This window comes from Ovis canadensis, chromosome 11, assembly GCF_042477335.2.
Source record: "Ovis canadensis isolate MfBH-ARS-UI-01 breed Bighorn chromosome 11, ARS-UI_OviCan_v2, whole genome shotgun sequence".
NCBI classification, from domain to species: Eukaryota; Metazoa; Chordata; class Mammalia; order Artiodactyla; family Bovidae; genus Ovis; species Ovis canadensis.
Genome location: NC_091255.1, coordinates 65982624 through 65998206, shown reverse-complemented (window position 1 = coordinate 65998206; position 15583 = coordinate 65982624).

Below are 15583 nucleotides of genomic sequence, written 5' to 3'. Positions count from 1 at the left end.
CTGAGTGACAAGCAGGAGCGAGCTCTTCACACGAGAGCAGGGAGAGAGGAGCAATCCGGGGGAATCGGAAATCTCTGAATGAATAGCGCTTTGTTCGCCCGGCACACAATCCCGAGCCGGCCGGGGCGGGCCGAGCGGGCCGCGGCCTCCCAGCCCGGATTCCGCGGGCCACCCGCGCGCCTCCCGCCCCTGAGAAAGCGCTTTGTACACGAAATCTCTATGCAAATGTTGTTTTGTAATCACTACACCACCCCTGCCCCCAGGCCCGGGACGTCTGCAGAGGCTCTCAAAGGAGCACTTGAGGACTCTAACCCGGGCCGGCCTCCACCTCCGCCGCTCTGGACCCCGCGGCCTTCCCCCTCCACCGGGCTGAGGTCTCTCAGCGTTGCGGGGGAATGGACGCCCGCAGCACAGGCGCCCTCCTTGCTGAACAGAGCGGGCAAGGCCGGCAGCACCCCGCAGGCCCGCAGCTGGGCCAACAGGACGGAGCCTGCTGGCTTTTGTTTCTGCGTGGCCTTCGCTCCCAGGGTTGTCGTTGTTGTTTTGAACTCGGGTCAGAAAAGGAAACAGACGGAGAGATAGGCCCCTAGAGCCCCGGAGGGGAGGGGTGGGGCAGGGACAGGATCCAAGAGACTCCAGAGCTCGGGGCTCCTGCCAGCTGCACCCCCGGGAGGCAGAGGGCCGGGGTGGGGGCTGTGGGAGGTGGGCTGAGGGTCCCTGGGGTCGGGACCCTGCTTCTTTGGGCCCTAGCCACGGACATTGACCGGTGCCTCCAGAACACCTTCATCTGTGGACATGGGTTCATGGCGGGCTCCCTCCGGCCCACCTGGCAGGGAGGCGGGGACGTGGGGAGAAGAAAGACCAGGCAAAGCCAAGGGCACACCGCTGGGAAGATGGTCGGGGGGGTTCACACCCAGGTCTCTCTCCATAAACACCCCAGAGCATCTCTGTGCCAGGAACTGGAGACCCCGAAACAGGACTGAGACCCTGCCTTCAGTCTAGGGGGAGACGTTCACCGGCACAGGTCTCCCACAGCAGGACAGCAAGGCAAACAGAGGCACAGGTGCCAAGAGGGGCGCTCGCTGTTCAGGGCTGGGGAGGGGTGGGAGGCTCTCAGAGGGGGGGTCTGGTGACGATGGGGGAGGGGAGGGAATGTGTGTGGGGGGGTCAGCAGTGTGAGAGCAGGGGCGGAGCACCACGGCAGGCCAAGGCAAAGTCAGGGCCTTGGTTTGGTGGAAGCATCGGCCCTGGACCTGGAGCGCCTTTTAGGACTCTTCCCTATTTTGTTTTAATCATGAAGCCCATGGGGAGCTCGTTCAAGGCTAGGAGAGTCACCCACACAGCACCCTGGAGAACAGAGTGTCAGGAGACCACTTCACGGATGGTACAAAATAACAATTATAGTCCTGGAGACGTCTTTGGGGGCGCCTCCTAGCACCTTGGTGGCCCGCAAAGACGTCATCATAAGGGCAGACAAGGAGACAGCCCCTCATCCACCCCAGCCCCGCCCTCCTGTCCTGGCCAAGGCCCCCCACCGCCCCCCACCCCCAGAAGGTGCATGCAGGGTGACACCGGTGGGGTCCCTCCTCCCCGGCCTTGCTGTGGTCAGTGCGGCGTGAGTGACAGCTCTGTGCACGCAGGCTGTGAGCTTCCCCAAGTCCCCCCGAGTGGGCCGCCCGGTCTCCTCCAGGAGGTTCCAAGTCCTCACCTCTCCTGCCTGTGGCTGTGACCTTATTTGGAAACTGGGTCTCCGCAGACACAGACGCAATTAAATTAAGGATCTCAAGGTGAGATCATCCTGGAATTCAGGTGAGTCCTAAACACAATGACAGGTATCTTAGAAAAGAAGGCGACTGGAGACGTTGAGATGCAGAAAAGCCCCACAGAAGAAGCCTCGAGACGCCGGGAAGAGACAGGAGGCACCTGAGGGACCCCACGGAACAGGGGCTCCTCCCGCAGGGGCTCTGGAAGGAACCAACCTGTGAAGCTCCACGCGTGTGCCAGGTGTGCCCAGCCGTGTCTGACTCCTCGCACCCCCTTGGACTGTAGCCCTCTGGGCTCCTCTGTCCATCTCCAGGCAAGAGTGGGTTGCCATTTCCTCCTCCAGGGGATCTTCCCCACCCAGGGATCCACCCTGCATCCTTGGCATCTCCCGCATTGGCAGGCGGGTTCTTTATCACTGCACCACCTGGGGAGCCCTTTGACACCTCAACTGTGAGAGTGAATTTGTTGCTTTAAGCCACCGCTTTTGTGGCCATTTGTTACAGCTGCTTCAGGAAACATCTTCCCACCTGGAGACTGAGCTTCCGCAATTCCTGCCCTTTTTACAGAGGCGCAAATAAGCATGCAGACAAGTTGGGTGATTGGCAAGGTCCCACAGCTAATGAGCATCACAGCTGGGAGCTGGGGGGACTTCCCTGGTGGTTCAGAGGTTAAGACTCCGCACTTTAGGGAACAAAGATCCCGCATGCCACGCAGCCAAGAAAAAAGTAAAGAAAAACTTGGACATGACCTAAATATCCATCAATTAGTCTGCCTGGTTGAAAAATTATTTTTTAAAAAAAGAAGAGGAATTGAGAGTCAGATCTGGAGGTCTCCCATCTGGCAGGCCCTTCGCATCTTCTCTGTCTCAGAACTGGGGAGCTGCCCACCCCGCACCCCCATTTATATTCCTCCCTCAGGGTTCTGGAGTGGACCATGGATCATGCAAGGATAAAAAGCCAGCCCCAGACCAGGGGAACCCTGGCAACAGCTGGGGGCGGGGGCTGGGCTGGGCTGGGGGTAGGGGAAGCTCTGGCATGTCCCCTCTGGAACCTCCCATCTCCTCTTCTGTGCCCTGGAGCTGATCCCCCAGCATTTGTGTTTTCATTTATTAATTAATTCATGGCTGCAAAGTGGACGTGCAAATCACTGTACAAACAGTGGTGTTCATTTTTAATCACCATTATTACGAGCTTCTTGTTGAACTCAGACTGTGGATTTCCTGAGTCATCAGCCCCACGCTCCTTTCCATTTATGAACGTACAGCTCTGAAAAGCAGGGGCTTCAGGGGCTCTGCAGTTCTCCGCTGCCTGGAACTGGCCGAGGTCATGGAAGTCATGAGCTCTGCCAGTCCTGGGATGGGTCCCAGCCGGGGCTTTTTTGGGTAGCGTGTGGCCACACACCCCCTGGGTACCCATGCATCTGCCTTACCCCCCACTCGAATGCTAGCACTGGCATCGGGCAGGTCAGGGTTCACACCTTGGTTCTGTGGGTCCCCAGCCTGCTGTCCCAGGCCACCTCTCTGAACCTCAGATTCTGCGTCAGTAAAAGGGCGTGGGTCACATCTGGCGTGACCTCCAGGGGAACTGAGGTTGGTGAGAAGTCTACGTGGATGCCTGACACAGCAGATAGGTGCTGACCCGATGTTTAAGGGCCCAGGTGTCCCGCTCCCAGGTCCCTGGGGCCACCCTCCTCCAAATTTATTATTCCGTCCAGCCCCTGATAAAAGGTTCTTCGGGGTGGGGGCAGGAGACTCCACGCCGTGCAGGTGTTGCTGGAGGGGCTCTATGTCCAGTAGGGATGGGCCTGGCTGCTGGAGAGCTGTTGGGGGAGGGCAGAGGGCAGAGGAAGCGCCACCCCACCCACCCCGGCCGTGACCCTCAGCTGCTGCTCTGGGCCAGGAACAGTGGACCCGTGTGCCCTGCCCCTTTGCTGCTCTTTGTGCCCGAGATGCCACTTGGCGGGGACAGCTGTTGGTCTCACAAGAGCCACTGGACGTGCAGGGCGGGGATGTCCAACAGCAGGGACGGTCCTGCTGTGTCCCTGCCCCAGAGCTTGGCCTCTGGGAGCCCACGGTTCTAGAAAATCTGCTCTGGGTGGGGCATCCCCTTCCCCCAGGGGCGCAGACCCAGTAACAGGGCTGCTGACCCTCCCACATTGCTCATCACGGCCTCCTCCAGTCTTCTGCAACCGCTCAAGTGGCTTCTACCCATTTTGCAGATAAACCAAGGCCCAGAGAGGTGAAGAAACCGCTTAAAGCTCATGCAGCAACTGGGTGTCAGAATGGGAATCTAGACTCCTGACTCTGTGTGTGTGTGTGTGTGTGTGTGTGTGTGTGTGTGTGAGTGGCTCAGGCGTGTCTGACTCTGTGACCCCATGGACTGTAGCCTGCCCGGCTCCTCTGTCATGGGATTCTCCAGGCGAGAATACTAGAGTGGGTTGTGATTTCCTCCTCCAGGAGATCTTCCTGACCCAGGGAACAAATCTGCATCACAGGCAGATTCTTTACCGTCTGAGCCACCAGGGAAGCCCAGACTCCTAACTATTGAACCTACTTCAGTCAGTTCAGTTCAGTTCAGTTCAGTCACTCAGTCATGTCCAACTCTTTGCAACCCCATGAATCACAGCACGCCAGGACTCCCTGTCCATCACCATCTCCCGGAGTTCACTCAGACTCACGTCCATCGAGTCCGTGATGCCATCCAGCCATCTCATCCTGTGTCGTCCCCTGCTCCTCCTGCCCCCAATCCCTCCAGCATCAGAGTCTTTTCCAATGAGTCAACTCTTCGCATGAGGTGGCCAAAGTACTGGCGCTTCAGCTTTAGCATCATTCCTTCCAAAGAAATCCTAGGGTTGATCTCCTTCGGAATGGACTGGTTGGATCTCCTTGCAGTCCAAGGGACTCTCAAGAGTCTTCTCCAACACCACAGTTCAAAAGCATCAACCTACTTACTGGACTACAAAACCCCAGGGAGAAAGCCATTTGTTCACTTCTACAGTTGAAAAGAACCAGTGCTCACTGGCTTGGGTGAGCTTCCCGAAGACCACCAGCTCCGTCTGCAGGACCGCAAGCTCCTCCAGTCAACAAAACTGAAGTTCAAGAAAGGCATCCCCCACCCCATCCAGGCTGGTAAGACTGCTAAGACCTCCGTGACCCAAGGCTGTGCCTATGGGATGGCATGTGGATTGTACTTCTAGCCTGAGAGTCAAAGAAACAGGACATTTGGGGCTCAGGGAATCAGTCCCAGCCCAGGGAATGTCCCAACAGCTTCTCTCTTCCAATGAGAGAGAGAGACTGAGATTTGAAGGTACCACACTGCTGGCTCTGAGGTTGAGGGTAGAGGCACAAGCCAAGAAAACAGCCTCTAAAAGTTGGAAGAGGTGAAAAAATGAATTCTCCCCTGGAACCCCCAGAAGGAAGGCAGGCCTGCGCGAACCTTGATCCTAGCTCAGTGAAGGCCCTTTCTAACCTCCAGAACTGTGAGACAATACGTGTGTGTTGGGCTCCCAGGTGGTACCAGGGGCAAAGAATCTGCCTGCCAAAGAAGGAGATGCAAATGACTGGGGTTCGACCCCTGGGTCGGGAAGATCCCCTGGAGGAGGAAACGGCAACCCCCTCCGGGATTCTTGCCTGGGAAATCCCATGGACAGAGGAGCCTGGCGGGCTACAGTCCACGGGGCCGCAGAAAGTCAGACACTGAAGCCACTGAGCGGGCACCCATTTGATACAGTAACAACATGGAAAAGCAGACAGACAGGAAAGCTGTCGGTAACAGGCAGCGGAATCCTACGATGCAGGACACAGAGGGACTGGGGAAGAAGACCACCTTGGTCTCACCTGGGCAGCAAGGACGGGGGCCCAGGAGGCCATGGAACGGAGGCGAGGCAGGCGGTAAAGGATGGGATTCCCAGCATCAGCGCACAGGCGGATCCACTTCTGGCCCTGGGTGGCTGGATCCGGCTCTCCAACTCTTGCGAGACTTTCAAGGAGCTGGGACAAAAAAACAGACCAAAAAAGGGACTTCCCTGGCCGTCCAGTGGTTAGGACCCTGAGCTCCGGGCTGAGGGGCAGGGGTTCAGTTCCTGGCCAGGGAGCTAAGACCTCACATGCTGTGTGCGGCAACGAAAAAACGAACCGACAGACAAATCCCCCGAAAAAGTCAAGGAGCTGGGAGCTCGGGAAGGGTCTTGAATCTGAGGCCTTGGGAGTCACGGAAGGAGCTGCCTTTGCAGCCTTGGGTCTGCTCAAGGGTCGAGAGTCACAATAGACCGTAATTGTGAGCAAGGTTCTAGTATCTAGTTCCCACATCTGGAGGGACGCTCCTGCACCCCTCATCCTCACTCAGGGGAGGAAGAGGAAGGTTTCTGTAGAACACAGGCCACCAGCTGGTCGCAGACACCATGATGGATGAGTCCTCCCTGGCCCGGCCTGGTGCACTCACTTTGATGGATGGGGGCCAAGGTCACAGGTTCGATCTGCCTTTGGGTCAATTGAGTCCAGACGACAAAGTCCATTTTCATCATCAAAGACTACCCTCTGGTCTGTTATCTCCAAATGATTCTTGGGTCACGGGGCAGACAGACAGGGTGCAGATGGAAAAAACCCTCCAGCCCTGACTGTTGACAGGGAGTCAATGGTGCCCACTTTGTGTGCAAAGCCCAGGGGGTGTGGGTGGCAGGAGTGTGCGAGCAGAGGGCAGCCGCCCCTCCCCACTGCCAGCCTGGACGAAGCATCCTGACCCCCGGGTGGGGGGCTGGGGAAGAAGACAGGGCCGCAGGCGGCAGGGGGGTGGGGTGGAGAACCTCGCCCAAGCTGGCCTTCCTGCCTGTCAGACGGTCGTCAAGCCCACCCAGCTGCCCTGGCCTGTGTTACTCCTTGGCGTGGCCCTGAATTCTATCTCTGGTCCAGGATGCCCCGTCTAGATGAGCAGCTCCAGACACATGGGGAGTCACCCCCATCAGCTCGGGACCCACGGATAGGGCATACACAGCAGACACTTATTTTTCTCAGTTTGGGAGGCTGGAAGTCCAAGGTGAAAGTCCCACCTCGGTCGGCTTTTGCTGAAGTCTCTTTGGCTGGCTTCTCGCTGTGTGTGTCTTCACATGTGGATAGAGAGTGAGCTCTGGGCTCTGCTCTTATCAAGACACTAGCTTTATCACAAACTGGCCTTCCCTGGTGGCTCAGATGGTAAAGAATCTGCCTGCAATGCAGGAGACCTGGGTCCGATCCCTGGGTTGGGAAGCTCCCCTGGAGAAGGGAATAGCAACCCACTGCAGTATTCTTGCCTAGAAAATGCCATGGACAGACCATGTGTCACAAAGAGTTGGACACAGCTGAGCAACTAACTAAGATGGTAGGTGTTGCAGGAGGGCATCAGAGGGCAGACACACTGAAACCATACTCCCAGAAAACTAGTCATTCTAATCACACTAGGACCACAGTCTTGTCTAACTCAACGAAACCAAACCATGCCTGCAGGGCAACCCAAGACGGGCGGGTCATGGTGGAGAGGTCTGACAGAATGTGGTCCACTGGAGAAGGGAATGGCAAGCCACTTCAGTATTCTTGATTGAGAACCCCATGAACAGTATGAAAAGGCAAAATGATAGGATACCAAAAGAGGAACTCCCCAAGTCATTAGGTGCCCAATATGCTACTGGAGATCAGTGGAGAAATAACTCCAGAAAGAATGAAGGGATGGAGCCAAAGCAAAAACAATACCCAGTTGTGGATGTGACTGGTGATAGAAGCAAGATCCGATGCTATAAAGAGCAATATTGCACAGGAACCTGGAATGTCAGGTCCATGAATCAAGGCAAATTGGAAGTGGTCAAACAAGAGATGGCAAGTGTGAATGTCGACATTCTAGGAATCAGCGAACTAAAATGGACTGGAATGGGTGAATTTAACTCAGATGACCATTATATCTACTACTGTGGGCAGGAATCCCTCAGAAGAAATAGAGTAACCATCATGGTCAACAAAAGAGTCCAAAATGCAGTACTGGGATGCAATCTCAAAAACGACAGCATCTCTGTTCGTCTCCAAGGCAAACCATTCAATATCACAGTTATCCAAGTCTATGCCCCAACCAGTAACGCTGAAGAAGCTGAAGTTGAATGGTTTTATGAAGACCTACAAGACCTTTTAGAACTAACACCCAAAAAAGATGTCCTTTTCATTATAGGGGACTGGAATGCAAAAGTAGGAAGTCAAGAAACACCTGGAGTAACAGGCAAATTTGTCCTTGGAATGCAGAATGAAGCCGGGCAAAGACTAATAGAGTTTTGCCAAGAAAATGCACTGGTCATAGCAAACACTCTCTTCCAACAATGCAAGAGAAGACTCTATACATGGACATCACCAGATGGTCAACACCGAAATCAGATTGATTATATTCTTTGCAGCCAAAGATGGAGAAGCTCTATATAGTCAACAAAAACAAGACCAGGAGCTGACTGGGGCTCAGATCATGAACTCCTTATTACCAAATTCAGACTCAAATTGAAGAAAGTAGGGAAAACTGCTAGACCATTCAGGTATGACCTAAATCAAATCCCTTATGATTATACAGTGGAAGTGAGAAATAGATTTAAGGGCCTAGATCTGATAGATAGAGTGCCTGATGAACTATGGAATGAGGTTCGTGACATTGTACAGGAGACAGGGATCAAGACCATCCCCATGGAAAAGAAATGCAAAAAAGCAAAATGGCTGTCTGGGGAGGCCTTACAAATACCTGTGAAAAGAAGAGAGGCAAAAAGCAAAGGAGAAAAGGAAAGATATAAGCATCTGAATGCAGAGTTCCAAAGAATAGCAAGAAGAGATAAGAAAGCCTTCTTCAGCGATCAATGCAAAGAAATAGAGGAAAAGAACAGAATGGGAAAGACTAGAGATCTCTTCAAGAAAATTAGAGATACCAAGGGAAAATTTCATGCAAAGATGGGCTCGATAAAGGACAGAAATGGTCTAGACCTAACAGAAGCAGAAGATATTAAGAAGAGGTGGCAAGAATACACAGAAGAACTGTACAAAAAAGATCTTCACGACCCAGATAATCATGATGATGTGATCACTCATCTAGAGCCAGACATCTTGGAATGTGAAGTCAAGTGGGCCTTAGAAAGCATCACTACAAACAAAGCTAGTGGAGGTGATGGAATTCCAGTTGAGCTGTTTCAAATCCTGAAAGATGATGCTGTAAAGTGCTGCACTCAATATGCCAGCAAATTTGGAAAACTCAACAGTGGCCACAGGACTGGAAAAGGTCAGTTTTCATTCCAATTCCAAAGAAAGGCAATGCAAAAGAATGCTCAAACTACTGCACAATTGCACTCATCTCACATGCTAGTAAAGTAATGCTCAAAATTCTCCAAGACACGCTTCAGCAATACATGAACCGTGAACTCCCTGATGTTCAAGCTGGTTTTAAAAAAGGCAGAGGAACCAGAGATCAAATTGCCAACATCTGCTGGATCATGGAAAAAGCAAGAGAGTTCTAGAAAAATACCTACTTCTGCTTTATTGACTATGCCAAAGCCTTTGACTGTGTGGATCACAATAAACTGTGGAAAATTCTGAAAGAGATGGGAATACCAGACCACCTGACCTGCCTCTGGAGAAATCTGTATGCAGGTCAGGAAGCAACAGTTAGCACTGGACATGGAACAACAGACTAGTTCCAAATAGGAAAAGGAGTACGTCAAGGCTGTATATTGTCATCCTGCTTATTTAACTTCTATGGAGAGTACATCATGAGAAACGCTGGACTGGAAGAAACACAAGCTGGAATCAAGATTGCCAGGAGAAATATCAATCACCTCAGATATGCAGATGACACCACCCTTATGGCAGAAAGTGAAGAGGAGCTAAAAAGCCTCTTGATGAAAGTGAAAGAGGAGAATGAAAAAGTTGGCTTAAAGCTCAACATTCAGAAAACGAAGATCATGGCATCCGGTCCCATCACTTCATGGGAAATAGATGGGGAAACAGTGGAAACAGTGTCAGACTTTTTTGGGGGGGGCTCCAAAATCACTGCAGATGGTGACTGCAGCCATGAAATTAAGATACTTACTCCTTGGAAGAAAAGTTATGACCAACCTAGATAGTATATTCAAAAGCAGAGACATTACTTTGCCGACTAAGGTCCGTCTAGTCAAGGCTATGGTTTTTCTGGTAGTCATGTATGGATGTGAGAGTTGGACTGTGAAGAAGGCTGAGCGCCAAAGAATTGATGTGTTTGAACTGTGGTGTTGGAGAAGACTCTTGAGAGTCCCTTGGACTGCAAGGAGATCCAACCAGTCCATTCTGAAGGAGATCAGCCCTGGGATTTCTTTGGAAGGAATGATGCTAAAGCTGAAGCTCCAGTACTTTGGCCACCTCATGGGAAGAATTGACTCATTGGAAAAAACTCTGATGCTGGGAGGGATTGGGGGCAGGAGGAGAAGGGGACGACCGAGGATGAGATGGCTGGATGGCATCACGGACTCAATGGACGTGAGTCTGAGTGAACTCCGGGAGTTGGTGATGGACAGGGAGGCCTGGCGTGCTGCGATTCATGGGGTCACAAAGAGTCGGACACGACTGAGCGAGTGAACTGAACTGAGCAACTAACGCACACACACCCACTCTTGTGCCCTCATCTAAGCCTAATCATCCCCCCAAGGCCCCACTTCCTGATAACCACCCGCTCCGTGCAGCCACCTTTTAATACACCTCAAATCTGACCCCAGGATGAGAAATCAGAAAACCACCTCCGTGGGACTGCTACTCTGAGAAGACCCTCAGAGTTACATGTTACTGGCTAAGATGAAGAGCCAGCTTTCTGAATTAAAGTAGGTAACAAGATGCAAGTATGTCCATTTCCCTCCCAGAAGGCTCCATAAACATTTTTATACTTTGAATTTAAAAAAAAGTGACCTAAAAACCTTTTTAAATTGGGATTTTTTTGCCTTTACTTTTTATTTATTTTCACTTTTGATCTTCACTGTGTCTTTGGGGGGAGGTGCTGTGCTGGGTCTTCGTTGCTCCCTGGGCTGCTCTCTATTGGCTGCGAGCAGGGCCTGCCCTTCTTTGTGGTCCAGGCTTCTCATTGCACAGGCTTTAGGACAGGCGGGCTCAGTAGCTGTGGATTTTCGCCGCTAGAGCCCAGGCTCAATAGTTGTGGCACATGGGCTTAGCTGCTCCTTGGCACGTGGTTTTTCCCCAGACCCAGGATCGAACACCTGCCTTCTACATTGGCAGGCAGATTCTTCACCACTGAGCCATCAGGGAAGGCCCTGGCCTTTATTTATTTATTTTTTTAAAAAAGGAATTCCCTGGCAGTCCAGTGGCACCACCCAGCGCTTTCACTGCAATGGGCCAAGAAAAAGAAAAGGTATCCCACCACTCTGATAAGAGCTGTGGTTTTCATTACCGCGGGGATGTTCAGCAATGTCGGGGGCCATTTTGGACCGACGTGGGGCATGGGTGGCTGGGGATACTCCCAGCATGCAGTGGGCAGAGGCCAGGGACTCACCTGGCTCACCTGCTCACATCCCCACGGGGCGCAGGACAGCTCCCGACAACGAAGAAGGATCCAGGCCCCCTCGTGCCCACAGTGCTGAAGCTGAGAAATCCCGCTCTGTCTGGAAGAATCGAAACTACCTCTCTCGGATGAATGATTGGGTGGTTTGGGCCTGGCCCTCCATAGTGTTGGTTTTATTCATCTGTGCCTTGGCATCAAGCCCTTAAGCAGACTCGCAGAGATGGCGTTTGCGTGACTGAATGTGTTAGGAGGCTATTTGCTTTTTTCTTTTTAACTTTTGATTTTCTGTTGGGGTATAGCCAGTTAGCTGTGTTGAGATAGTTCCAGGTGAACAGTGAAGGGACGCTGCCATACAGATACGTTTCCATTCTGTTACGAGACTGTACTGGGGACACTGGCTGAGACCCCAGCCCTGCCCTCTTATCTCACAAGAACCCCTCTCAGAAAGAACTCAGTGTCAGAAAAAGCCGCTTCTGGAATTGTTCCAACCGCGTGGCCTTTGTGAGTCTCGTACCAGGGGGATTTCCCTCTTCGCTTTGACTGGCAGGAAGCTCAGAGCCCGCTCTGCGGTAGCGCACTTCTATGTTCCACCCTCTTGGTTCAGTTTGTTCCAGCCTAGTTTTTTCTCTGATCTATTTTTATCCCATTGTATTTTACATATTTTTGTAAGCTGCCTCCAATTCCTTGGGGGAACAAAGCAGGATAAAAAATAAAAAAAAAAAAACACAAAATTCAGCAGGGCCCAGTGGCCTCGGCTTTTTTTTTTAAATATATACAACATAGTGAATGTCACTTCAGTGTTGGAGATCCCGAGAAGGCAGCTCTCCGGCTCCTCCTGTCTCCTCCTGGGAATCTTGGAGAACAGAAGCTCTGTGTGTAAGAGCAACAGGCTTCAGAGGCAAAACCTCCAACCTCCATCTGCCTGCAAATACCTTCCCTCCCCTGAAGCCTTCTCCCCAGCTCCCATCTGGCTGTTGGCGGGAAGCCACAGGGCCCCAGGAGCCTTCGAAAGGGAAATCGATCGACAAGCTCACCCGCTTTCACTCCTGACTTTGCTCTCTTGAATCTTTTTCTTTTCATTCTTTTTTTTTTTTTAATTGAAGTATAGTTGATTTACAACATTGTGCCAAACTCTTCTGTACAGCAAAGTGACTCAGGTATATATATATTATTTTCTAAATATTCTTTTCCACTGTGATTTATCCAAGAAGACTGGATAAGCTTGTTTTTCAATATTTACTTATTTTGGCTGCTCTGGGTCTTAGTTGCGGCATGCGAGCTCTTGGTTAAGGCATGTGGGATCTAGTTGCTTGACCAGGGATTGAACCAGGTCCCCCGCCCTGGGAGCTCAGAGTGTTAGCCACTGGACCACCAGGGAAGTCCCAGGACCTTGTTTATCCACACTTTTCTGCGTCTTGACTCAGGGTCTTTGGGGTCTAGGGATACTCTTGTTGCTGATCAGTCACTCAGCCATGTCTGACTCTTTGCAGCGTGGACTGCAGCACGCCAGGCTCCCCTGTCCTTCACTGTCTCTTGGAGTTTGCTCAGATTCATGTCCATTGAGTCAATGATGCTATCAAACCATCCCATCCTCTGCCACCCTCTTCTCCTCTTAGGGGCATTTTGCATGTAGGTTATTACTGCAAGGGAGGGGCCATGCCAGGCAGGGTCCCCACCTGAGTGTGGACTCCGGACATTTGGGAGGCAGCCGTGTGAAAGCCAAGTTGAGACAGGGAAGGGTGAGGGTGTCAGGTACCCCTGGAAAAGCCAGCCCTGCCCCCTCTGGCAACCAGCACATTCCTGGCTCTGCCCTGCGCAGTCCACCTGGTCAGGCTGTGCCTCCTCTGTCACACCAGAGCCAAGCCAGCCCAGTCCGCCTCCCAGGGTCTGCTCAAAAGACTGCAGCCAGTCTTCCTTCTCCAGCCTCTGTCTTCCCATCTGTAGAATGGGTGGGTGGGCGGTGAACCAGATCCTAAAATGTGCCGATCCTTAGAACGCCCCTCTCTGCAGGTGTCCTGACCCCTCTTCTTCTTCTTTTAGTCTTGGTTGTGGCATACGAGATCTTTAGTTGCGGCATGGGGGATCTAGTCCCCTGACCAGGGATCGAACCCAGATCCCCTGCAGTGGGAGCAAGGAGTTTTAGCCACTGGACCACCAGGCAAGTCTGTGTCCTGACCCCTTTTATCCCTTTTCTATTTCTTGTGTCCATCTCCTGGGAACATGGCGCAACCCTGGTGAAGAGGAGGAGGTGGCTGGGGTGTGAGAATGGAGTCAAAGGGGAGCCCTCTGGCACCAGCCTGGTCCCCAGCCAGGAGGAGGGCGCGAGGCTGTGGCTGGAGACAGAGGCCAGCCCCAAGCAACGCCAGGAAGGGCAGAGGCACCACCTGCAGAGCCCTTTGGACGATGTGAAGCGGCAGTAGCTGCTGAAAGGGTCCTGGCACTGCCAGCCCCTCCCCTGGCTGCAAACACACCCCTCTTCCTCTTGGGCACACCCCGACCAGCCCAGCTGTCAGCTCAGCCTTTCTGCACCGCTCTGCCCAGTAGGGCACTGGCCCCACCTGGTCATCCCAGGCTCCAAAGTGGACATCACCAGGTTAGGATGGATAGTGGTTGCAAGCAAGGGCTTTGGAGCCGGTGCCTGGTCCATATCCACCTCCTCCACTTTCCAGCCCAGTGGCCCAGCGGCAGTCTTACGACACACACAGCCCTCACATGATCACAGCAGAGCCGTATGCACCCAGTAAAGAGCAGAGCCCCTCGACGGATCGGGGAGGCCGAGGGGAGGCGCCTTGGCAGTGGCTGGACCAGGGCGGGGTTCGTCCTAAGGCATCTCTGAGCCGCGACTGCAGCCCTGCCTGGTGCAGGTTTTGGGGGTCGCATGTAATTTTCGGAAATGTTAGCTGCCATCTGAATTAAAATTACTGAGTTATTACCCAGAGAGAGTTCCCAGCTCTTGCTTTGAGCTGTCAGAGGTAGAGGGAGCCCTACAAAGGAGCTCAGAAAGAGAGATGCTCCATGGGGGTCCTAGGCTTCTCAGGCAAAACTCAGAGGCCGAAGGGGAGAAAGGACCACCCCCCAAGCCCCTCAACGACTGCCCTGCCAGCCCCAGGGAAGCTCTGGTTCATCTGTTTGTATAACACCTCATGACAAAAACAACTGTGGTTTTCTTTTTTTTTTTAAGTTGAAAGTGACTGAACTAGAACCTAAATTTTAAAGATGAAGAAACTAAAACCTCCCAGAGAGGGAACAGAACGGGCCCAAGGCCGCACGACGAACCAGGGTCCGCGCTGCTGGCTGGGCTGGGCTTGCCTGGTTATCCTACACTTGTCTGGTGGGCGCATTGGGCCCTGGTCGGAAAGCATGCTTCCGAAGTGTGGGTCCAGCCGGGCCTCTGCAAGCCCCCGGGTGGTCCTGAACTGTCAAGGAGGTCTGCAGCTTTGGGGGAGGGGCTGGCTGCTCCCAGCCCCTCAGGGATCTGGGTGAGTGGCTCCGGGTGCAGTGGGCGGCTGGGGGGTGGGGAGGGGAGGTACACGATGTCTCAGAGGCATGGCCCTCTACACCTGCTTGAGCCTTTGCTAACAGGGCATTCCTCTCTCCAGTCCCCCCGGAGCTGGGAGACCCATCATTCCCGCTGGGCTTGGATGTCCCCCCACAACCCGGGCCACCACCCAGCCTACTCATAACTTCATGCCTCTCATTACCTCTAATGAGCCAGTCTAGGGACAGAGGGACTTGGCGACATTTTAATTACGCTTCTAATTGCTCCCCAGGAGAATGATGAGCACATGCCTGAATTTCTCCCCGGGACAGGAGCAGGGTTTCCCAAACTCAGATCTCAGCCACGCCGGGCCCCCAGGTGGAAAGGAGGGCATTGGAGGGGCAAAGACAGCCCCACCCAGGCTGACAGTCGTGCCCTAGGGATGCGCCCACGCAGAAGGGAAGGGGTGAGGGAGGGGCTGACCGCCGGGCTCCCGGGGTCCCACTCGGGGCTGACACACCCCGGCTTCACTTCTCCAAGTCACGAAGCTTTGAGGAGCGTGGAAAGGAAATCAGCCCTGTTGACTCTGCCACTTGGTGACTTTGGAGAAGGTGGCCCCGTGGCCTCTGGAGCACGTCTCTTCTACAAAATGGGGACACCAGAGTCTGCCTCCCAGGCCAGGAGATTGAAAGGAGACCACACCTCTGTAAGGGGATCCGCCAGGTCAGATGGGAAAAGGGAGGGAGGGCAGGGAGGCCCCTTTGCTGACTTGGCTTGTGTGTTCTGGTGCTGACAGCTCCCGCGCGCGACAGGCACC